Source organism: Chiloscyllium punctatum, chromosome 2, assembly GCF_047496795.1.
Source record: "Chiloscyllium punctatum isolate Juve2018m chromosome 2, sChiPun1.3, whole genome shotgun sequence".
In the NCBI taxonomy this organism is placed as follows: domain Eukaryota; kingdom Metazoa; phylum Chordata; class Chondrichthyes; order Orectolobiformes; family Hemiscylliidae; genus Chiloscyllium; species Chiloscyllium punctatum.
The window spans coordinates 146,761,713-146,788,225 of NC_092740.1; the positions used below are offsets into that span (position 1 = coordinate 146,761,713).

Consider the following 26,513-nt stretch of genomic DNA (forward strand, 5'->3'; position numbering starts at 1 on the left):
AAGATTTGTTTTCTGCTATTGGATGCTATATCACCACTTTCACTGGACCAAATATGTAAGACAAAAATGTAACAGTGTATTTGCTCCACACTCGTGAAAATGCAAAGTTTATATTGCTGATGGTGTATTTACATCCACCACTGGACTACTTTTTCTGTTCCACTGACTATTTGTCAAAACAGAACAGAAGAGTCAGCAGGAATTAAACTAGCTACCAACGACACAAACTCTGTACTCCCACATCAGGGTGAAACTAATACACAAACTTCTGACAAATTCTATTCACTATCAAAACATATCCACTCTGCTGTAATGATGTCACACATAACATTACCCAGTGTCCTGAAAATGCACAACATTAAAGCAGACAAGGAGCCTTTGCACTTATTAATTTTATATTTGTTTTAGTTCTTTGTTTTAAATCGAATATTTTCTCCCTTCCCTTTTCTCTAGTGAAACTGATTTAGCTTCTCGACACAGTTTCACGGATTATTATGTATCTCAGTACTTTGCCTAAATGGTTCTTCTGTCATGTGTAAATCTAAGCAACAAATGGCCAGCTACCCGAAGTTCCACATACACACACTTCCAAGGACAGCAATCTGGAGCGGCAACCCTAAATGGCTTTTTCATTCTTTCTTTAATTGGAGACACTTCAGCCAATTATAGCACACACCCTGTCTCCTCACCCCAGACTGATTAAGCCAACACAGACTAAAGAATGAGCCCTGAAGGCTCCTGATATGTCTGATTTGATTCAATGTACACTCTTTTTCTGATATCCAAAGGTTTTAATATCTGAGTCTCACTGGAATGCGAACAATCAATTAGTTGCTTGACCATTTTGTGTGGTAAACGACGTCTGATTGGTGGTAAGGGGAAGGGAAGTCTGAGGAGGCTCCCAGCAGATGGGCAGAGGAATAGTGTGAGGTTCTCACAGCTGAAAGGGGACATCTGAAACAGCAGAGGCATGGATTTCCCTTTTGCTTCTTCCTCTAATAAAGAAACTTTAAAGTGGGTTCAGTAGCTTCCCGCAGTTTTATCTGCAGAAAAGCCATGTGAAAAGCATATAGTCAATACAATTCTATTTGGGTCCTATACATTTCATGGCTCCCAGTGGCTGTGTTAAAATGGAGCATCATTGGAAATGCAGCTTTTGTAATTTTAATTGCTGCACTCCTTCATTTCCTGCTCAGCAGGGAGAAGTTAAATTTTTTCCGTTAATGTTGTGAACTATGTGTTTTGCAGTTGCTCACTTTCTCATTTTGTTTCTTCTCTCTATGCATTGTACTGGCTCCATTGCCTTCAGCAGTCTAACTGCTCCTGCTTCATCCTTGTAGCTTGATCCCGCGGTAAAAAAAACCCTCTGGTAAAGCAGGATGACAATTGTTTTTTTATTTAATTAGGGCAGGTTCTGCAGGGAATTAAACAATATGGTACATTGGCACAGAACACAATCTATCCTTTCCTGGGGTCTCCATCCAAGGTTAAGTCATTGTCCAACTTGAGCCATTTTCTTGACAGTTTGTGTCAGTGTCAGTTTGCCATTGCCTTCCACTCTTAGGGGCAGGGCAATGAAGTGACCTGAAGTCTATCTCAGCCAGAACATTCTTCATTCATTCACAGAATGCTGGCATCAATGGCTAAGCCAGCATTTATTGCAAATGATAAATTGCCTTTGAGATGGTTGTGGAGAGTTGCCTTCTTGAACTAATGCTGACCGTGGGGAATAAGTGCACCAACAGTGCTGTGAGAAAATTCCAGGATTTTCCAGGAAGAGCAAAGTAACAGCAATATAGTTCCAAGTCAGGATGATGTGCAGTTTGGGGAGTACCTTCCTGGTTGTGGTGATCCCATGCATCTGCTACCCTTCTAGGCAGTAGAGGTCCCAGGAGGAAGAACCTTGTTGAAAGAACTTTGGTGAATTACTGCAATGCATCTTGTAGATGATACACACTGCTGCCACTGTCGATTGGTGATGGAGGGGGCTGAATGTCAAAGGTGCTGGATAGGATACAAATCAAGTGGGCTGCTTTTTCCTCCTTGGCATCAGGTTTCTTCAGGGTTGTTGAAGCTGTACTCATTCAGGTAAGTGGGTGGGGAGTATAACATCACTCTTCACTTGTGTCTTACAGATGGTAATAGGTTTTGGAGAACTAGGAGGTGAGTTACCTGCTGCCAGATTCCTAGACTTTGACCTACTCTTATAGTCATAGGACAATATTAAAATGCTGGTCCATTCACTTTCAGATCATAGAGTCATATAGTCTTACAGATATACAGCATGGAAACAACCCTTCAGTCCAACTCATCCATGCCAACCAGATATCCCAACCCAATCTAGTCCCATTTGCCAGCATTTGGCCCATATCCCTCCAAACCCTTCCTATGCATATACCCATCCAGATGCATTTTAAATGTTGTAATTGTACCAGACTTCACCACTTCCTCTGGCAGCCCATTCCATACACGGACTACCCTCTGCGTGGAAAAGTTGCCCCTTAGGTCCCATTCTTTCTTCTCTCACCCTAAAACTATGCCCTCTAGTTCTGGACTCCCCCACCCCAGGGAAAAGACTTTGTCTATTAACCCTACCCATGCCCCTCATGATTTTGTAAACCTCCATAAGGTCACCCCCTCAGCCTCTGACGCTCCAAGGCAAGCAAACCCAGCCTATTCAGCCTCTCCCTATAGCTCAAATCCTCCAACCCTGGCAACATCCTTGAAAGTTTTTTCTGAACCCTTTCAGGTTTTACAACATCCTTCCGATAGGAAGGAGACCAAAATTATGCTCAATATTCCAAAAGTGGCCTAACCAATGTCCTGTACAGCCGCAACATGACCTCCCAACTCCTGTATTCACTACTCTGACCAATAAAGTAAAGCATACCCAACACCTTCTCCACTATCCTATCTACCTGCAACTGTACTTTCAAGGAGCTATAAACCTGCACTCCATGGTCTGTTTGTTCAGCAACACTCCCTAGGACCTTACCATTAAGTATATAAGTCCTGCTAAGGTTTGCTTTCCCAAAATGCAGCACCTCACATTTATCTAAATTAAACTCCATCTGCCACTTCTCAGCCCATTGGCCCATCTGATCAAGATCCTGTTGTAATCTGAGGTAACCTTCTTTGCTGCCCACTACATCACCAAATTTGGTGTCATCTGCAAATTTACTAACTATACCTTCTATATTCACATCCAAATCATTTATATAAATGATAAAAAGTAGTGGACCCAGCTCCGATCATTGTAGCACTCCACTGGTTACAGGCCTCCAGTCTGAAAAGCAATGCTCCACCACCACCTTCTGTTTTCTATCTTTGAGCCAGTTCTGTATCCAGTTGGCTAGTTCTCCCTGTATTCCATGAGATCTAACATTGCTAACCAGTCTCCCATGGGAAACCTTGTCGAACGCCTTACTGAAGTCCATATAGATCATGTCTACCGCTCTGCTCTCATCATCCTTTTGGTTACTTCTTCAAAAAACTCAATCAAGTTTGTGAGAGATGATTTCCCACACACAAAGCCATGCTGACTACCTCTAATCAGTCCTTACCTTTCCAAGTACATGTAAATCCTGTCCCTTAGGATTCCTCCAACAACATGCCCATCACCAATGTCAGACTCACCAGTCTATAATTCCCTGGCTTGTCCTTACTATCTTTCTTAAATAGTGGCACCACATTAGCCAACCTCCAGTCTTCCAGCACCTCACCTGTGACTATTGATGATACAAATATCTCAGCAAGAGGCCCAGCAACCACTTCCCTAGCTTCCCACAGTGTTCTAGGGTACATGTGAACAGGTTCTGGGGATTTATCCACTTTTATGCATTTCAAGACATGCAGCACTTCCTCCTCTGTAATATGGACATTTTTTGTCCTTCATGTATTTGTAAAAACCCATTGGATTCTGCTTAACTCTATTTGCCAAAGCTACCTCATGTCCCCTTTTTTGTCCTTGTGATTTCCTCTTAAGTATTCCTACTGCCTTTATATTATTTTAAGGATTCACTCAATCTCTCCTGTTTGTACCTGACATATGCTTCCTTTTTCTTACCAAACCCTCAATTTCTCTAATCATCCAGCATTCCCTCCATCTGCCAGCCTTTCCTTTCACCCTAACAGCAATATACTGTCTCTGCACTCCCGTTGTTTCATTTTCGAAGGCTTCCCATTTTCCAGCCATCCCTTTACCTGCGAACATCTGGCCCAGTCAGCTTTTGAAAGTTCTTGCCTAATGCCATCAAAATTAACCTTCCTCCAATTTAGAATATCAGTGTTTAGATTTGGTCTATCCTTTTCCATCACTATTTTAAAACTAATTGAATTATGGTCACTGGCCCCAAAGTGCTCCCCCACTGACACCTCAGTCACCTGCTCTGCCTTATTTCCCAAGAGTAGGTCAAGTTTTGCACCTTCTCTGGTAGGTACATCCACACACTGAATCAGAAAATTTTCTTGTACACACTTAACAAATTCCTCTCCATCTAAACCTTTAACACTATGGCAGTCCCAGTCTATGTTTGGAAAGTTAAAATCCCCTCCCATAACCACCCTATTATTCTTACAGATAGCTGAAGTCATAAGTATTAGGATGTTGAACAATGGGGATTTGCCATGATACTGCCATTGAATATCAAAGGGGAAACAGTTAACTAATCTCTTTTTCTGGAAATTGTCATTGTCTGGCACTTCTGTGATGCAGATGTTACTGCAAGTTAGCAGCCCAAACCTAATGTTGCCCAGATTTTGTGCATATGGCTTTGTGCTGCTTGAGTATCTGAGGATTTGCAAATACTGAACATTGCGCAATCAACAGTGAACATCACCATTTCTGACTTTATGATGGACAGAAGACCATTGATGCAACAGCTGAACAATGGTGGGGTATGGATATTATCTGAGGAATTTTGACAATGGTGACCGATTCCATCACTTTGCTGACGTGTGAGCACAGACTGATGGGGTCACAATTGGCTGGTTCTATTTGTCTTGCTTTTGTATACAAGATAGATCCGGACAATTTTCCACATTTTCAGGTAGATGCCTGTATTATAGCCGAACTGCAACAGTTTGACTAAGTTCACGACTGTTTCTGGAGCAGAAGTATTCAGTGCTATTGCTGGAATATTGTCAGGGCTTAAAGCCTTTATAGCATTCAGTGTTCTTGAGCAATTTTGTGATATCATGGGGAATGAATTGAACTGTCTGAAGACATGGACTGCAAGTTCATAGTTCCTTGAAAATGGAGTCGCAAGTAAATAGGATAGTGAAGAAGGAATTTGGTATGCTTTGCTTTATTGGTCAGAGCATTGAGTACAGAAGTTGGGAGGTCATGTTGCAGCTATACAGGACATTGGTTGAGCCACTTTTAGAATATTGTGTGCAATTCTGGTCTCCCTCCTACCTGAAGGATATTGTAAAACTTGAAAGGGTTCAGAAAAGATTTATAAGGATGTTGCCAGGGATGGTGAGATCGAATTGGCTGGGGCTGCCTCCCCTGCAGAGTCAGAGGCTGAGTGGTGACCTTATAGAAGTTTATAAAATCATGAGGGGTATGGATAGGGTAATTAGCCAAGGTCTTTTCCCTGGGATGGGGGAGTCTAGAAATAAAGGACTTGGTTTTCGAGTGAGAGGGGAAAAATTTAAAGGAGACCTAAGGGGCAACATTTCATGCAGAGGGTGATGCGTATATGGAATGAGGTGCCACAGGAAGTGGTGGAGGCTGGCACAATTCAAATATTTAAAAGGAATCTGGATGGCTATATGAATAGGAAGGGTTCTGAGGGATTTGGGCCAAGTGATGGCAAATGGGACTGGATTAATTTAGGATATCGTTCTCAACATGGATGAGTTGGACCAAAGGATCTGTTTCCGTGCTGTACAACTCTATGACTCTATGACTCTATCTGTGATGTTGGGGCCTCAGGTGGAGGCTGAGCTAGTTTATTTATTCATTGCTTCTGACTGAAGATGTTGCAAGTGCTTCAGCCTTGACTTTTCCTTTCCCCAACATTGAGGATGGGGATGTTTGTAAAACTTCATTGTCCTTGAGTAAATTGTTTAATTGTCCATTGCCATTCACATATGGGAAGACTGTAAAGCTTAGATCTGATCTAGTAGTTTTGACTGTCTTTTGCATAATGCTTCCGCTACTTGGCATGCAAATAGTACTGAGCAGCAGCGAGCTGATTACTGTTAAGTGAGTTCCACTTGTTAATACATTTGACAAACCCCTCATTTTGATGATGATCCAGAGCAGACCAATGGGAATGTAACTGCCTCGATCTGAGTTATCCTGCTTTTTGTGTACAGGACATACCTGAGTAATTTTCCACAATACCAGCTAGATGCCAGTGCTTTAGCCATACTAGAGCAGCTTGGCTAGGGAATTGGCTGATTCTGGAGCATACATCTTCAGTACTAAGCACAATTCTTCTGTCATCACTGGGATGAAGCCTCTTGTTCAGGTTTGCCTGTTGTTGCTCCTGGTGTGTTCTCCTACACTTCATTGGGAATGAAATCTGTGCTGTTGGCATGGTTCTGAACTATATTGCTAAGCATCCAGCCAACTGAACTGGCTGGTGGCTCTAAACAATTCATAGCCATGTTATATTACTCAGAACAACCATATACTTGATGACTCCGTATTTGCAAGAGGACATTACTTATAACCCATCTTGTTCACCATGACACACATGCCTTTGTAATACACAAAAGAATGTAACAAAATATAGATACAAAAAATACAGGACTTTCAGTAATTCTTCAAATGGAGATTCTGAGGCCATTATTGTCTCTGAGGAAATAACTTCAGGTGTACAAAAACTTTATTAACATCCAAGTTGATAAACACTTTGTTTCTCTTTTGCAGTTTACATGCTGGGAAACTGGTCTAAGGAATCAGTATGCAAAGTTACCTAGGAACAAATGGAATGATATTGCGATAGGATTTTGCTCGCACTCCCCATCCCCCAATCTGAAGCAATGAATGAATATTTCTGCAAACTGCACTTTAGCAAATGTAGCAGCTGAGACCAGGCTAGCTTGAAACCTGTTTGGGATCTGCAGGAGGCTGGAGTTTGCAAACTTCACAACAGCAGCTGCTCCTGAATCAGAGTGAGACATGCCAACCCCACAGCTGCCACTCTTGTGATATCAGTCAGTGAGAATACCAGCCAGTTAGAGTACAGCCTGACACCAAAAGCCTCTCAACCCAATGGAGAGACAAGCTTCTTTTTAATCAGTTCTCAGAGGTAAACAGATGCTGGTACACTCCAGTAAAATGCAGGGATAGAATCTTCTCATTCCTTGAATGATGTGGCAAGAAAGTTGGGGATATGCAGTGAGGAGCTTCCTGACAAAAAGCAAAAAGTCCCATTTTCCAACCAAGTGTCATATGATGAGACAAGATTCTTGCTAGTGAGCAGTGAGAGGCCTACCTCTCATTATTACGCTGTAGTATTGCATTGATATGCAGTTTCCCATTCTCCAACCTGCTGGATAGAATCTATACAACAATTTCTGATGTGAAAATCAGAGTAACCTGGTAACTTCAGCTTGCCATATTCTCCTCCAGCCTTCTTCTTTGATCAGCAATCACCTACATCTCCAGACAAATGATTGGCAGTGCTCATATAGAATCACAGAATCATAGAGTTCTACAGGATTGAGACAGGCATTTTGGCCCAAACTGGTCCATGCTGACCAAAGTGTCCATCCACACTAACCCCATTTCCCTGCACTTGGGTTCCATACTCATGCCTCTGATGATCTTATATACCTCTATAAGATTCCCCCCCCCCCAGTCTCCTACATTCAAAAGGAAAAAGTCCTAGCTTGTCCAACTTTTCCCTATAACTCAGACCATTGAGTCCAGGCAACATCCTTGTAAATTTCTTCTGCACTCTTTCCAGTTTAATAACAACATTCCTATAACAAGATGCCAAAACTGAACATGATACTCCAAGTGCGGCCTCACCAGTGTCGTGTATAACTGCTACAAACTTCCCAACTTCGATACTCAATGCTCTGACTGATGAAGGCCAGTCTACCTGTGAACTGTGAACCTGAACTCTAAGATCCCTCTGTTCCATTGTACTCCTTAAGGCCTTACCATTCACCATGAAACTCTTACCTTCATTTGACTTCCCAAAATGCAAGACCTCATACTTATCTATATTAAACTCCATTTGCCATTTCTCAGCCCACTTATCCACTTACTCAGTCCTGCTGCAATTTCTGATAACCTTCCTCACTGTCCACAATACCGCCTATTTAATATCATCAGCAAACATATTAATCATTCCTTGTACATTCTCATCCAAATCATTGATATAGATAACAAACAGTAATGGGCCCAGCACCAATCCCTGAGGCACTCCACTAGTCACAGGCTTCCAATCTGACAAACATCCTTCCACTATTACCGTCTACATCTTACCATCAAGCCAATTTTGTATCGAATTTGCCAGCTCCCCCTGGATTTCATGTGATCTAACCATGCTTGGTCCTGTTCACCAGGACTTCCAGGTCCTCATCAGAAAAGCAGGGTGCCAATTTCCCTTGTTTGACATGTCTGGGACGATTGACAGGAACAGTGTAGAGCAGCCCTGGACTGCCAGGAATTGACTGTGTATATGGGCTGGGCTTTAAAGATGGTACATCCCAGCAGTAACTCGTACTTCCACCTGTGGTGAGTGGGGAAATATAACAAGCAGGTTGCTATAGGATTATGAGGTAAATTTCAGACTATAGAAGAGAAACCCATTAGGATTGATAAAGAGAACGTCTCTATGAGTTCGTCAAAAATGACACCCCATGTTTTCTCCAAAGATGCATAATACTGTGGCGACTGAAAATATTAAATTAAAACAAATTAAATAAAAATTGGGGCAGCACTGTGGTGCAGTGGTTAGCACTGCTGCCTCACAGCGCCAGGGACACAAGTCGATTCTACACTCGGGTGACTGTCTGTGTGGAGTTTGCATGGATTTCCTTTCAGGTACTCCGGTTTCCTCCCATAATCCAAAGATGTGCTGGTTAGGTCATGTTAAATTGTCCCTAGTGTCCAGGGATGTATTGGTTAGGTGGATTAGTCATGGGAAATGCAGGGTTACAGGAATAGGTGGGACAGGGCGGGATGCTATTCGGAGGGTTGTTGTTGACTCGATGGGCTGAATGGCTTGCTTCTACACTGTAGGGATGCTATTCTATAAAGTGCTGGACAAAAGTCCAGCTGCATCAGTGGAGAGAGAAACATAGTTAATGTTTTAAGTTAAATATGATTCTTCATTGAGGTTAGTGATGTAATCCAGGACATTTAATTGTGGGGGAGTGGAGATGGTGGTCAGGAGTTTCCAGACAGCACCTTTTTACTTTCGGTACTTTTGATCCTACTAAAATAAGATAAAGACATTTTCAAAAACAAAGACTGGGGCAAGAATTGCTCCATTTTCAAAAATAAGTCACTGGAACTCATAGTGAATTGGCCTCACAATGTTGCTTTGCAAGCAATGGGGGAGGGGAGTTAAGATGGCACTGACCCAGGGTGTTTGTGCTGAGTGAGATATGGCTAGCAGTATGTTGCTGATTGGTTTGTGGAATTGTAACCACTTGCAGATGCCATTCTGCGAGTGTGCTTGCTTGCGTGCATGTATGTGTATGTGTGCGTGTGTGTGCATGTGAATGTGGGTCTGGAGATAGAAGGATTTCAGATCGGAAGAAGCAGTGTGTATCTCTATCTCTGCAGCATAGTGACACAAGCCTGAAGACAGTCAGTTATTTTCTGTAAACTGTTGTCTCTAACATGTAACTGAACTATTAATTTGTAAATCTGCTGCACCTTTAGCAAAGAACTGAAAGAACCAGGAAGGAAGGATTTTGGAGAATAGGTGATCTTGGGGAGAAAAAGGAACAGCTCATCGAAACCTGTGGATTGGTTCTATTGAATTGTGCTTCACCTGTATTTTTTCTCTATTCTACAAGTAACCCCGATGTTTTTTGTTGTTTGCTTGTGTCTATGTGTGTGTAGTGGATTTTAAAGGGGGAGGAGATATTAGAGTTTTAACTAGTAAGAGTTATGTGTTGATAGTTCATTGCTTTGTCTACCTGTGGTTAGAACTCATTTATTTGTAATAAATGGTTGTTTATATTAAATACAGAAACCGGTTTTCCTTTAACCTGAATCAATCAGACAGGTAAACTGGGGGGACCTGGAAAAATCTGTTGTGGTCACCCCGGCAATAGTAGGGCTGGACTATCAGCACAGTTTCCCAAGTGGGTCATAACAGGGGGGATAAAATTGGAGAGGGGCATGAAGGTAGTGGTTGGGGGAGTGTGGCAATAGTAGCCAGAGGATGAATCTGATTCTGGAAGCGTAGAGATGACAGTTGGGAGAAGGATGTGCAAATGGGCGTGACGTACGATTGTGTAGGAGTGGAGTTGATGGTTGTGGGGAGGAGATTCTGATCATGGAGGGGTGAACATGGTAGTCAGGGGTTTCAGTTGTGTCACACAGTTTATGCCCATTATCTCTAAGTTCATTGGACACTGTATGTACAACAAGAATGAAATAAGAACATTGTTATTCAAGAGAGAATTTTGGAAGTACAAGTTTCCACATCAGCTCAAAACTTGCAAAATATCTAAACACGTGCTACATGTTCCAGTGCTAATTGTCAAGTCAGTTTTAATAATGGAATTTATTTTAAAGCGTTAATTACTGTATTTAGTGATTGGGATGGTACAGGGTGAAAAATGTCTGGCCCGGAAAGTCAGCTAACACCAGAACCACCTGCTGGCACAAGCAGTGTTATTATCAGCTGGAGCTACAGGGTGTGGGGCAGCTATTGACAATGCTGGAGAGTAGTGTTATGACATTGGGTAAACCCCTATGCTAATTTAAACCTGACACACAGAGAAGCTCACGCTCTGTTAAATTTCAAGAGGCAAGAACTATCCCAGAGGTCACTATTTAAAGCAAAAGTTAACAATTTTATTCTTTAAGTCCAACAGAGAACATTAAAACTACAGCTATTTACAATTCCTTTCTCTTAAACCTATCTTTTACCTGCTACTCTACAATACTGGTCTGATAAATAAACCCCAGATTTACAAAAAAAAATCCCTTTTCAAAGCCAGCCAGCTTTGCTGATTCTCCTTTGTGGATTTTCCTCTGTATTTTCCTGGGTCATCACTTCTTCAGTCTTCTGCTGCACAACTTTTCTTATGGATAGGTACCTTTCAGAGAGTTATTCGGCTAGCAGTCCGTACTTGTTGGTTTTCTTTGAAGGTCTCCCCTAACTGTTCAAAATGTGCAGTTTTATACCCCAAAGCATAGGATCATTTCATTGGTTTGATGTCATCACAAACAGTTAAATTCAAATTCAATTGGATTTTGGTCCTTGAGGCATAATTTACATTTGAATTTGTTTTTGTACCATGGCAACACATCACCAGCTATTTGTGTCAACCAAATGTTACATTTTTAAATTGTTCAGCACACTCTGTGCTTTCAGTCAGTCCTTGCTAGCTTCCTCTGTCTTAAAGTTACAGTACGTACCTACACCTTCATAACAGTACTTACCTCTGCTTACTTCAGTGCAGCACAAGGGTGGGGAAGCTTTTGCAAGCAGGCTTTCTTTAAACTACTATCACTGAGCTGATGACAATTGTAGTTAAAAGCACCATTTTTATAATTTTCCCTGTTTCTCTCTGTACCTCCGCCATCATGCATTGTCATAGGGCACCCTAAGTGGCAGCAAAAGGAACAAAGTTTTGGGTGCAAAGCCTGGAAATTTGGGTTTTTCACATGTGTGGAATCCACAGAATGTGTCTTTTTATACTTGATGAGCTTCTCTCCAGAGGTCAGCTTGATTAACAGGTTTGGCATCTAATTGGGTAGGGAGGACTCTGCAACAGCCTGTCAGACCAAGTGGGTCCAAAGTCAAGAGCACTAGAATGGGGTCAGGGGAAATGGAGTCCTAAAATCTGATCATGGTGTAAGGGATCTGGTTCCTCAATTCTGGATCCCTTTATATGTGAAGACCAGCAGCATCAGTACTGCACCTCCTGGTTGATAAAGCCCAGCCAACTACTAGTAACACTGCAATGTAATTTAATTTACAAAATTAAAATTTAAAATACCAACAGCCTCCTGGAAGTAAGTGGACTGCCTATCCTTTGTTCTACCTGCATTAATCCCAGAAGATCTTTTTAACATTTGATGCAGCCAACACCACCCCCCACCACCACCCCCCCCCCACACTACCACCACCCCCATTTGATGATAATCTAAGAATTTGACCTCAAGATTTTTCTTTCTCCCCAGCTAAACATCTTAATGTTTTTGGATATAAATTATTTCTCTGAATGGAAAAAAGATGTCCCACCACTGACCCCAGTGCACTGTATTATTCATGCTCTGCCAATCAACATAATGCTGAGATATTTCTGGCCTTTGCTTCCTCTTGCCTAGCTATTTCGACACGAAAACACATTCACATCCTATATGCTTTAATTTTCAAATCAAACACCTCACAGTATCAGATCACGTCTTGAAAACTACATGCAAAATCAGAGTGAATTTCAGAAGAATGCCTTTTCTCAAGCAATGTGATGAATATTTAGGGATAATCTGTCAATCCATGTAAGAGAGAGACAGAGTGACAATTAAATGAGATTTCAAAATGCAGCTTGATGCCAGTCTGCATAAGTTTAGTTTATAACTGCATGAGGTTCAGTAGATGAAAGCCTTTCTCTAGTATTTGACAAGAATAATGTCTTTTGTAAGTGAGTTCTTTTTTAAACTCTGGGATGTGGGCATCGCTGACTGTGTCAACATTTATTGCAGACAGCAGAGCGATGGACATGATCTATATGGACTTCAGTAAGGTTTTTGAGAAGGTTCCTCATGGGAGACTGGTGAGCCAGGTTAGATCTCATTGAATACCAGGAGAACTAGTCATTTGGATACAGAAGGTAGAAGGTAGAGGGTGGTGGTGGAGGGTTGCTTTTTCAGACTGGAGGCCTGTGACCAGTGGTGTGCCACAAGGATCGGTGCTGGGTCCACTGCTTTTCATTATTTATGTAAATGATTTGGATGTGAACATAGGAGGTATAGTTAGTAAGTTTGCAGATGACACCAAAATTGGAGGTGTAGTGGACAGCGAAGAAGTTACCTCAAAGTAAAATGGGATCTTGATCAGATGGGATCTTGATCAGCATGGAAACAGACCCTTTGGTCCAACTCGTCCATGCCAACCAGATATCCCAACCTAATGTAGTCCCATTTGCCAGCACTTAGCCCACGTCCCTCTAAACCCTTCCTATTCATATACCCATCAAGATGCCCTTTAAATACTGTGGAGTGATAGATGGAGTTTAATTGAGCTAAATGAGAGGTGTGCATTTTGGAGGGAGTGTTGCTGAACAAAGAGACCTTGGAGTGCAGGTTCATGGTTCTTTGAAAATGGACTTGCAGAGAGATTGAATAGTGAAAAAGGCATATAGTTTGCTTTCCTATATTGGTCAAGCATTGAGTATAGGAGTTGGGAGGTCATGTTGTGGTTGTACAGGTAATTGTTTAGGCCACTTTTGGAATATTGCATGCTGGTCTCCTTTCTATCAGAAAGATGTTGTGAAACTTGACAAGGTTCAGAAAACATTTACCAGGATGTTGCCAGGGTAGGAAGGTTTGAGCTATAGGGAGAGGCTGAATAGACTGGGGTTGTTTTCCCTGGAGTGTCGGAGGCTGAGGGGTGACCTTATAGAGGTTTATAAAATCATGAGAGGCATGGATAGGATAAATAGACAAAGTCTTTTCCCTGAGGTGGGGGAGTCCAAAACTAGAGGGCATAGGTTTAGGGTGAGGGGGAAAGATATAAAAGGGACCTAAGGGGATACCTTTTCACACAGAGCGTGGTGATGTATGGAATGAACTGCCAGAGGAAGTGGTGGAGGCTGGTACAATTACAGTATTTAAAAGGCATCTGGATGGGTATATGAATAGGAAGGGTTTAGAGGGACGTGGGCCAAGTGCTGGCAAATGGGACTAGATTAGGTTGGGATATCTGGCTGGCATGGATGAGTTGGACAAAAGGGTCTGTTTCCATGCTGTATTTCTCTATGCCTCTATTCCTAGTTTCCCCAACCCTGAAGGAAAAGTGATATATTTCTAAGTCAGGATTGTGTTTGGATTGGAGGTGATGATGTTGCCATGTATCTGCTGTCCTTGACCTTCTAGGTGGTAGAGGTGACTGGTTTAGAAGGCTTTTTCTAAGGATCCTTATGAATATTTGCAGTGCCTCTTCTAGATGGTACACATTACTGCTACAGTAATGGAGGGAGTGGGTATTTGTGGGTGTTGTTCCAATCATGTGGGCTGCTTTCCTCTGAGTAGTGTTAAGTTATTGAATTTTGTTAGAGCTGCACTCACCCAGGCCAGTGTGGAATATTCCATTACACTCCTGACTTGTGCCTTGTAGGTGGTTGACAATCTCTGGGTGGAAAAGCGATAAGTTACTGACTGCAGGATTCCTAAATTTTGATCTGCTCTTGTAGCCACGTTATTTATGTGACTCAATAGTAAATCCAAGGATATTGATGGTGATGGTAATGCAATTGATTTTCAAGGGGTGATGGTTAGACTATGTCTTCTTGGAGATGGTCATTGTCTGGTACTTGTGCAATGTGATTGTTACTTGGCACTTGTTGACTCAAGCCTAAATATTATCCAAGTCTTGCTCCATTTGAATTGAAGTGGGAATTGACACGGACCATGCTAACGCAGGCACACAGACACAAGATGGCCGCTGAGCCATAAGTTGGTTACTTAACACACAAGATGGCCGCTGAGCCATTGCATGGAAAAATACAGCAACGCATACACAGATACTGCCTGAGGCTAACAGGATAACAGCACAATAGACATAGAACATAGATGATTAGTTTAAGGCAAGTGGGGGAGAGAGTACAGATCAGTAACGTCCACTGCCTGCTGAATTATCTGAGTCCAATCACCACCTTCAATAGAAATGTTAACTACCTGAGACTACTTGTATACAAGTGTTAATACTTCAGATTTTCAGTAATGGAAAACGATCTTCCTTCTCAGGAAGAATTACTGCAGCAATGGACTTCTGAGTAGCTGCTGAAACTGACAATGACTCTGTAATGTTTTCTGTAAACAAACTATGCTGTACAAACACAGACTCCATACTTGAATAGGTGTTAGGTGAAGGGGTGAAGGGGTAAATGTAGGGGAATGGGTCTGGGGGGGTTGCTCTTTGGAGGGTCGGTGTAGACTTGTTGGGCCGAAAGGCCTGTTTCCACATTGCAAGTAATCTAGTCTAATCTTAAACTATTATACCATGAAATGTACAAAATGTTGTGACATGTGCACCGAGGGTGAGAGAAGGCTCGCAGCTGAGAGCCGTGCTGGCGGACCCCTCTCTCTCCCTGGAGCTCCAGTATCTTTTTACAATAAAGTCTGTCGTTGAATCCCAATTCTGACTCCAAGGCAGGTGATTTTCCCCACAACAGAACATAACTGTTTCAGTGTCATGCACTTCTACTACATACTGGTCAGTTTTGATGAAGAAAGCACAGAAAAAGGCAAAAAAGAAAGAAAATAAAGAAATAAGGAAAAGGGGGAAGGAAGGAAGAAAGTGAAAGAGTGAGAGAGAGAGAGAAATAAGGAAAGAGGCAGAACTGGTATTTATCTTATCACAATCTCAAAATATCCTAATATTTCACAGCAAATGAATTGCACTTCTGATAATTAGCTATGGCTGTATTGTAAAGAACCACAGGAGCCAATCTCCACACAGCAAAGCCCAGATAGAGAAAAGTAACCAGATAATCTGTTTTTGTTGATGCCAATTCAGCAATAGATGTTGGCCAACATACTGGAAGAACACCCTACCAATCTCCTACCAGCCTTTGTCATAGGGTGTCAAGCTATCTGACCAGAGTTATTGCCTTAGGTTTTGTGTTGTACTACATTATCTTACATGATGTGGGTGTCACTGACTGGGCCAACATTTATTGCCAAAAGGGTGGAGTCAATTGTCAACCTCTTTGCTGTGGGTCTGGAGTCACTATATTTCATTCTGATTTCACTTGGCTCTACAGGCCAAAACCACAAGTGCAGGGCTTATGGTCATTGGGGAACACTCGTGTTGACATGCTACACAAGGCAGTTTAGCATTCCTGGCATGACTTAAACAATCCTGCAGCTGGTCTCAATAATGTCAAATACATGTAAAAGAACAGAAACAACTTCATCTTGATAATGGAAGGGTGTATTATGATAGGTTTAGCAGCTGTTGCTGTTGCCTGAAAAAGAAAGAGGAGGAGGTCAAATCCTTTGCTGCTTGTTTATTAGTCCTGTTTCCTGGTTTTTAATGAAACTAAATTGGACAAAGGTTTCTGCTATAGAAACAATGCAACTTATATAGCCTTGTCCATAGATTCAAGCTTCAGCTCCCTAAACATTCATGTGGCTGGCTCTTTTCAATCTGTAGCCAGAAAATCTCTGTGGCCCACCTTAAAGATATATGTGGGTGTATTTATTTAATTCCTGGTTCACCCTTCCAGGATTTGTTCTGTTGTCCAGGCTTACCGAGCGCCAATGTAACTGGGAAATTTGTCCTTGCTGTTTGTCCTTGGGTTTTAACATAGTATCGTTTAGTGACATCTGACTACAAACATTTTCTTCAAACAACTTTGGATTATCATCAGTAATTTTCTTAAGGCTCTGGTTTATATTATTTTATATGCTTTCCAAAGAGGAAAGTATATGTTAATGCTCAGTATTTTAGTTTGAATTTAATTTGGACTTTGATGATTCAGATTAGCTGTTTACAGGAAACTTAAACCCTGCATGTTTACACACCATAATGTTTCCACTGAAAGGGTGTTCAGTGAATGGGTGTAGAGAGTGGGGTTAGTATGGTCCATTGTGAATGATGGTATTGAGAAAAGGGTAGAACTTTCATGCAATCAGTGAGTGAAATGCAGTAGTCTCCTTTCACAAATGGCACCTTGGGTGGAAGACAGCACTGTCCACTTATGAATTAGAGCAGTGGACGGAGGGAAGAATCCCATTCATAACACGGATCAATGAATGGAACTCTCTAATTATGACAGGAAGCAATGGGAGAAGCATGACCTTTAGATGGCCTTTCATCTGCTCCTTATCAGTTTCAAGGCCCCACTACATTTTTTCTCCAGGTGAAACAGCAATTTAATTACACTTTTTTGAAGTTACTATATTCACTGCTCACAATGCATTTTCCTCTATGTTACGGTAATCAAACACAGATTGCGTTAGCACTTTGCTGAACATTACAAGCTTGACCTTGAGATTCAGGTTGCCTACTGTTTTAATTCTTTTCTTTGTGGGTTCTTCATCCTCAACCTCCCGCAGTATTCCAAAGAAACTCAAAGTAAGCTCAAATAAGGACCTAACGATTATGACAGAACCACAGTACATTTCCAAGCTAGGATAGTATGTAGCTTGGAGGTGGTGATGTTTCATGCTGCTCTTGTCCTCCTAGGTGGTAGAGTTCATAAGTTTGGAAAGTAGTGTCAACAGACTTTTTGTGAGTTGTTGCCATGTATCATGTAAATGGTACACATTGCTGCCACCCAGTATCGGTTGTGGAGGAACTGTTGTTGATGGTAATATATGGGATACCAATCAAGTGGGCTGCTTTTTGAGTGTGATTGCAATTGTACTCATTCAGGCAAGTAGAAAGTATTCCATCACACTTCTGACATGTTGTGAGGATGTGCTACTGTACATTCTTCTCAGTTCTACTATTTATTTGCAGCCTCTATAATATGCCACAATCATTATCTACTAGAGAAACTCCAGAGAAATTTGTGTCCTTTTAGAATCCAACAGTTGAACTCCGCTTACCTGGGATTGCAACACAAATGTTGAAAAGAAAATGTTAAAATGCCTAATTACATTAGATTCTAGAACATGGGTGCATGACCTTAAAATTAGAGCCAACATATCTTCTCACAAAATGAAAGTAAAACCTGCAACTCTATTCCTCCAAAACCAATTAAGACATTGAAAATGTTAAAACTGAAACTGATATTTTTTGGTCTTTAAGGGACATGGTGGGTAAATTACATTGATACAAATCTGCCATGAGCTAATTCAGTAGCTGTGCAGGTTGGAAGGAGTGAATGATTCACTTTTGTTCTTGTATATCTATTGATTTATTTTTGTTCTGGAGAGAATGTTTTCCTGCATACCTGGTTTTATATCCCCATTGTTCTTCAATTTTATAATGCTGCATTTAAGAAATAAATTCTAGCCTTAAGAAACAATTCGACTTTAGAAATTAATGATAAATTGATTTGTTGTTTCCATATTACAAAGTGCTTTCAGAAAGTGTGTGTTTGTTTGCTTATTGTTTTCTTGTTTATGTTGGACCAAGACAATTCCCTTGAGCTCAGGTCATTCCCCTTAACCAAGCAGTGGGGAAAGGCCTTCTTGTGCAATTTGAGAACCTTTACATTCCAGGAATCTTGCCAGTGATTTTCATAGGTCTTCTAATGGTAACTACATTTTCTTTCCTTGATTGACCTATAGTCCTTACTGAAAATGTCCTCTGCAATACTCTTCATCTGGTTGACAATATTAACTTCAGTAGCGATCTATGCAAACACCCTTTCACCTTTATAATTGAAGCTTAATACTGATGTGGCAATTTCTCCAAAATTTATTTCCAGGATCCAAGCCATCTTTTTGTTGAAAGAAGGAAGTCCACTCTGGACTGAGATAAACGTGGCTAGGTTTGCCATAATCTCAACAGCATCAGCAGCATTATTGTCAGCTTTGTGGGGAACATCTCCTTGTTGGACACCTAAGCTCTGAAATTACATCCCTAAACTTCATCACGTTTCTCTCCTACTTAGGATTTTCTTTAAAACCTAGCTTTGCGATTTATCCAATGAGACTCAGTGTCGAGCATTGTTTGATAACACTTCTTTAAAGTGTTATGGTCTAATGTTTTATTACAATAATGGTGCTGCATAAATGTAATGCACTGTTTTTTTCATGAGCAAGTGATGGCACCAAGCTTGTACATTGAGCATATTAAAGTAAATAAGCACTTACCACTATGTCTAGGCAGCTGTAGGGACCAGCAGGGAGCCTAAATCTTATTGAACAACACACAAAGCCATTTGTTTTCAAGTGAGGGAACTGCGCCAACACATCTGGATCCTGCTATAGCACTGTTGCCCTCTAAATCAGTAGACCTGGGAATAAGAACAAGGAGAAAATAACTAAAGAATGGCAGCAAAAGGCATATTTTTTGGACAATTAGTTTGCAAAAGCACTCTGTGTAGCCATGAAAATCTTTCATTGTACAGTGACATTAACCTACTTTTCAGCAAAGAACTTGGGCCGAATTTGTTACCGATCCAGATCAACTGAATTTGCAGTTCTTCCTCTAAGTGCTTCCTCAAAAACCTCTATGTCCACTGCTGTTGTTAGGCTTCATCTTTGTGCTTCTCCCTGATAATCATCCTTAACAGATATTCTCCATCCATTTGTTTAATATGTGCCATTAATCTCACACATGGGGTCTCTCTTTCTTTGAAGAAGAAAGCACCAAACCAGGAAAGGTAAAAAGTCAGAGGTCCCTTCCTGCCATCACAATCGTGAAAACTGCAAAAGAGGGAGTGCTGGACATCAGTTGAGTCTTGACATGCTTGGTTGTCAGAAATTGAAGTTTTTAAGCTACTCGGTGACAGAATTAAGTATCAGATAGCCACACTGCACTCAGCGCTCAGTTGTTCTCATTTGAAGCCAGCATGAGTCAAAATTAGCATGTGCATAATCATTGCTTAAAAAAATTCTTATGCTGACAATAATAATTCATCTGCAGGGGATGGTGTAGGAGGATGACAAAAATCCCTCAGAGCATGTCATTCATTCTGCAGTTGTAACATCATTGGATTCTCAGATACTCGCACTTCAGTAGATCTGGTAAGAAAGATAAGGTGTGTTTCATCTGGTAACTCACAAATCAAACAAGAGCAGACAGTACAGACAGGAACAGCAATGAAGAGTCAGTGTGGCAAGATACAGGATGCACCAAGCTTTGCTCAGCTCAGCGCAGATGCTGTACCTCAGAAGCTGAACAGCAACGAATGTGCATTGATGTACAGTCAGTCATTTGGGGTGCATTATGTACCCTTGCAGAGAAATTGGAGGAGCTTCATTTAAGCAAGACTGTGTCCAGAAAAAGAGTGACTGCATCAATACCCTCTAAGCTTTCAGAAGAGGGTGGGCACTGTGGGGATCTGGGGGAAGCAGGAATGCATTCATTCCCAATCTAACTTCATTTGAATTTAATCCCTTTTCTCTCTCCCTATCCTTTCTCACTTTTATTGTTGTTGCACTGCCACTGACAGGCTTTGCATGTAAATTGGTAATTGAACCAGAAATGTGGAGTGATCTAGTAGTGGAGCATAAAGGAAAAAGTAATTGGATGATTTGATGATAGTAAAAACCCATTCAAACAGTGTCGTTTGGTATGTTTTCCTTTATTGGTCAGAATCTGGAGATGCCAGTGTTGGACTGGGATGTACAAAGTTAAAAATCACACAAGACCAGGTTACAGTCCAACAGGTTTAATTGGAAGCACTAGCTTTCAGAGCACTGCTCCTTCGTCAGGTGGTTCCTGACGAAGGAGCAGTGCTCCGAAAGCTAGTGCTTCCAATTAAACCTGTTGGACTGTAACCTGGTCTTGTGTGATTTTTAATTTTATAGGTCAGAGTATTGAGTACAGGAGTTGGGAGGTCATGTTGCGGTTGTACAGGACATTGGTTAGGTCACTGTTGAAATAATGCATGCAATTCTGGTCTCCTTCCTATCGGAAAGATGTTGTGAAACTTGAAAGGGTTCAGAAAAAATTTACAAGAATGCTCCCAGGGTTGGAGGATTTGAGCTATAGGGAGAGGTTGAATAGGCTAGGGTTGTTTTCCCTGGAGTGTCGGAGGCTGAGGGGTGACCTTATAGAGGTTTATAAAATCATGAAGGGCATGAATAGGATAAGTAGACAAAGTATTTTCCCTGGGGTGGGGGAGTGCAGAACTAGAGAGTATAGGTTTAAGGTGAGAGGGAAAAGATATAAAAGAGACCTAAAGGGCAACATTTTCACAGAGGGTGGTATGTATATGGAACGAGCTGCCAGAGGAAGTGGTGGAGGCTAGTACAATTGCAACATTTAAGAGGCATCTGGAAGGGTATATGAATAGGAAGGGTTTGGAGGGATATGAGTCAAGTGCTGGCCTCAGGCGACTCTCTGTGTGGAGTTTGCACATTCTCCCCGTGTCTGCGTGGGTTTCCTCCGGGTGCTCCGGTTTCCTCCCACAATCCAAAAATGTGCAGGTTAGGTAAATTGACCAAGCTAAATTGTCCGTAGTGTTAGGTGAAGGGATAAATGTAGGAGTATGGGTTTGGGTGGTATACGCTTCGGCGGGTCGGTGTGGACTTGTTGGGCTGAAGGGCCTGTTTCCACACTGTAAGTAATCTAATCTAATCTAAAAAAAGGTGGGACTAGATTGGGTTGGGATATCTGATTGGCATGGATGAGTCAGACCAAAGGGTCTGTCTCTGTGCTGTACATCTCTATGACTCTATGACTCTACAAAAGCATCTCTTGACAGAAAAAAACAAGAAAAATGAAAAGAGTGGCCACTCCCATGAAGAACTAAATGTGGCATTTACTCAAAGGGCTTGCACAGTATAAATATGGGCTTCTTGAAACTGTAGCCGTCCCACTGATCTACAGTTCATTGTTGATAGGGAAATGCTGGTGGTACATAAGAGGTATAATGCTGAAAGCCACAAGGACCGTGAGGATTTAACTCAAATTGTATCTACTTCTCACCTGCTGGCTCCCTAATATCAGTATGCTACTGTAAAGACCATTTCATTTTATTTTTCTGCATGTATAATTGTAGGCTGAAATGAGAAAGGAACTGTTTAAAAGCAAGGACTGTTGCATATCTTGAAAGCAAATAATCTGACAATCATTGTTTACACAGCTACTGGTACCATCAATGATTGATAGTTGCAGATAAGCTGGAGCTGAAGGGTTCTGCACATATAGATATTTGTCTACCAACAAGAATTTGATTGAAAACTGGTGACTAGTCCACAGCCCAATGACAAAGGCCTTCTCTCTATCAACAACTACTTGATTGCTTCTCACTGAACTGAAAAGCTTGGGGTTGTTAGCAATATTTTCAGAAGCCATCAGACCTCCACCAGCTCAGAAGTTCTCTTGTTCTCTTCAGTAGAAGCTAATCTAAGCTTGAAGTAAAGCCTTTTATAAGTGTGAACCAGCCCCCTTGGCTTCCTGCAAAGCAGTGAAAACACATTGAGAGAAGGAAAATCAAGAAACAGTGTTTTGATCAGTGCAGGAACCATTTCAGTAGATCCTGTGAACAGAGACTACTGAACTGCTTTCCCAGTTATCCCCTATCCATGCCACTCGTATTGTTTCCCCCTGTTTGTATGTGTCTCTGCCAGTTTGCGTATGAGAAAATTTATAAGGAGCTTAGAGTTTTGAAGACCTATCTGCCAATTGTTCATAATTGTTTACCTGTAGCATTAGTCCTGTGCTGTACTGTTTTATGTTCTATGTTCGATTTACTTTTATAAACAGTAATTTTTGTGAAGGACAGAAACCTATGTGCTTTCTATCAATCTGGGTTTATAATTCAGGTAAATTGGTGCATTTTGCATATTCAATAAAATCTTTAACTTTTGAGGTGATGCTGGGAATAGTCAGCTTGATTTTTCAGTGTGCTCTCCAGTAAGGCGTGACACCACATGCTGCTTTGTATCATGACTGCTGAGTCTGTGCCTGCTCAGTCTTTGGCAGTAATTTCACAGGCTGCAAATCTCAGAGAATGTCAGCCAAGAGCATTTCAGCAGTCAGGGCATGAGCTGCCTCTCTCCAGCTCCTGTGAATTCAAAATGGATACATGATATGAAAGTGCAAGGAAAAGTCAAAATTCATAGTTGCTCAGGTCATCTGGATTTTCTTTTTTTCCCTTGTTGCATCAGATTCCCTTGTTTGCCTTTCTACACCTCAGTATTTCTGTTAATGTACCTCAGATTTTTTCCAATTTTGAATATTTGTAAGTCTGCCTGGCATCTATGTGCTTGTTGAGCGCTGACATGGAACATCATCATGTCATACTCGCGCTTCATGTTCCTGCACTTCATCCACAAATGCCACGGCATGTACGTCAGGCTTTTTGGTGTTCTCTAGTCCTCATTCTGCAGAACATTATGAGAACTCTCAGTGTACAGACACCATCAGGATTCTCCCTCAGAGATTCCACCAGGTTCAAGGCCCTGCTGATATAGACTAAAATTTTCTTCTTCGTCCCCATCCGTATCCTTATTCACTTCTTGGGTTTGCTTAAAGAATACTTTCCTTCTTTCCAAAAATATGGTGGAAGGCTATTTCATATCATTTTTTTCCACTAACATTTTAAAAGAGAGTTTCTGAGGTTGACCAGCTGTTCCCCCAAGGATGCTGTAAACTCCTATTTAAATATATCTATGTGTATTAGATCTGTAATCATTGCATCATACTCCAAATTACACACTAGTTTGAATTGGCACTATATCAGGTGAAGGTTATGCCATAGTGGCAATATGACTACAGCCCTATAAGTGATATAGCACTGCACTAATTCATTGTGTCACAGGTTCAAATCCATCATGGTGACTGATATAAATTCAATTAACCAAATCTTGAAGTAGGAAAGATGAGCTTGTATTTTCCTTATCTTCTTGATCTTCTTTCTACCAATCATTCTCATGATTCAATTAAAGGGGACACCACAAAAATTTTGCCAATTGTTATAAAACCCCATCTGGTTCATTTATATCTTGACGTCCTTACCTGATCTGGTCTATGAGATTCCAGGACTGAAAATCTGTTGCTGGAAAAGCGCAGCAGGTCAGGCAGCATCCAAGGAACAGGAGAATTGACGTTTCGGGCATCAGCCCTTCTTCAGGAATAAGGAAAGTGTGTCCAGCGGGCTAAGATAAAAGGTAGGGAGGAGGGATTTAGGGGAGGGGCATTGGGAATGCGATAGGTGGAGGGAGGTCAAGGTGAGGGTGATAGGCCGGAGTGGGGTGGGGGCGGAGAGGTCAGGAAGAAGATTGCAGGTTAGGAAGGTGGTGCTGAGTTCAAGAGATTTGACTGAGACAAGGTGGGGGGAGGGGAAATGAGGAAACTGGAGAAATCTGAGTTCATCCCTTGTGGTTGGAGGGTTCCCAGGCGGAAGATGAGGCACTCTTCCTCCAACCATCATGTTGCCATGGTCTGGCGATGGAGGAGTCCAAGGACCTGCATATCCTTGGTGGAGTGGGAGGGGGAGTTGAAGTGTTGGGCTACGGGGTGGTTGGGTTGGTTGGTCCGGATGTCCCAGAGGTGTTCTCTGAAACGTTCCGCAAGTATGCGGCCTGTCTCCCCAATATAGAGGAGGCCACATCGGGTGCAGCGGATGCAATAGATGATGTGTGTGGAGGTGCAGGTGAATTTGTGGTGGATATGGAAGTGTCCCTTGGGGCCTTGGAGGGAAGTAAGTGGGGAGGTGTGGGCACAAGTTTTGCATTTCTTGCGGTTGCAGGGGAAGGTGCTGGGAGTGGAGGTTGGGTTGGTGGGGGGTGTGGACCTGACGAGGGAGTCACGGAGGGAGTGGTCTTTTCGGAACGCTGATGGAGGGGAGGGAAATACGTCCCTGGTGGTGGGGTCCGTTTGGAGGTGGTGGAAATGATAGCGGATGATACGCTGGACAAGGAGGTTGGTGGGGTGGTAGGTGAGGACCAGTGGGGTTCTGTCCTGGTGGCGGTTGGAGGGGCGGGGCTCAAGGGCGGAGGAGCGGGAAGTGGAAGAGATGCGGTGGAGGGCATCGTCGACTACGTCTGGGGGGAAATTGTGGTCCTTGAAGAAGGAGGCCATCTGGGTGGTACGGTTTTGGAACTGGTCCTCTTGGGAGCAGATGCGGCGGAGACGAAGGAATTGGGAATATGGGATGGCGTTTTCACAGGGGGCAGGGTGGGAGGAGGTGTAGTCTAGGTAGCTGTGGGAGTCGGTCGGTTTATAGTCAATGTCCGTGTCGATTCGATCACCCGAGATGGAAATGGAAAGGTCTAGGAAGGGGAGGGAGGAGTCTGAGACGGTCCAGGTGAATTTGAGGTCGGGGTGGAAAGTGTTGGTAAAGTGGATGAACTGTTTAACCTCCTCGTGGGAGCACGAGGCAGCGCCGATACAGTCATCGATGTGGTGGAGGAAAAGGTGGGGTGTGGGGCCAGTGTAGCTGCGGAGAATCTCCTGTGAGATTCCAGGCCCATATGAACAATATAGTTGTCTCTTTGGTGTCCTCTGAAATGGCCTAGCAAGCCATGCAGTTCAAAGGTACAAGTGTTAGATCTCAGGAGTATGATGTACAGTTCTGGACACTGCAGTAAAGGAAGGGTGTGAATGCACTGGAGGGAATGCAGAAGCAAAAATGCAGTTAGCAAGAATTTCTCGTGGGAGGAATTTCAGTTCTGAGGATAGATTGAAGAAGTCTGGATCACTGTTCTTAAAGGAAAGTCAACTAAGAGTAGATCTGTTAGAGGTTTCCAAAATCATGAGGAAGATAGACAGAGTAGATAGTGAGAAATTTTTCTTGTTTGTAAAAGGAACAAGAGAGTATAGATTTAAAGTGATGTACAAATAAGCAAGGATGAAGTGAAGAACTCTTGACATCAAGATGGGCTTCCTCAGACTTCTGTCCAAGGTAAACACCTTAAAGAGTTAAACAGAGGAATAATACAACTGTCTGGCTAAACGAAGCAGCTGATCGGTGAATAGGTAAATTTTTAAAATTATAGTAAGGTCTTTGTGTTTAATTCACCAGTCTTTTTCTTTCTCTTTTCATTCAAAATAGTTTATTAGGTATAAGATTAATAATTGTATTTAAACAAGCACAATAAAATGCAAAGGAGCAGGAGACACTTCAAGAGTAAACAGAAGAGATGCAAGATTAATTAGTTAGTTAGTTAATTAATTAATTAAATACAATATTGATTGCAGGATAGGTGACGTGTTGCTGCTGCAGCATGTGGAACTTTCCATGTACCAAGGTGATCTAGTGAACATGACTATGTTGAATGGTTGCAGCTCAAGGAATGTCAGTTTCAAATTGAGATGCTTGGATCCAGCTGCAGTCAATCATTTATCACCTTTAGACCAAATGATACCAGCTTGTGCATGGAAGCACATCTGTTCTCCAGCCATCCCTAAACGTTTGTTTTGCTCCTGTTTAGCACAAGAACCTACTTTCTTGTCTTATCGATGTAATTGGTACCAACATGAATTCTGGTCTCCTCCCTATCGGAAAGATGGTGTGAAACTTGAAAGGGTTCAGAAGAGATTTACAAGGATGTTGCCTGG

The 26,513-nt window shown here is 42.0% G+C and overlaps 1 protein-coding gene across 2 annotated transcripts in view; it reads left to right on the plus strand.

Annotated features, from left to right (window-relative positions):
* LOC140491490 (E3 ubiquitin-protein ligase RNF38) overlaps window positions 1-26,513 on the plus strand; it is a 399,192-nt gene that overhangs the window by 181,186 nt on the left and 191,493 nt on the right. The window lies entirely within an intron of this gene.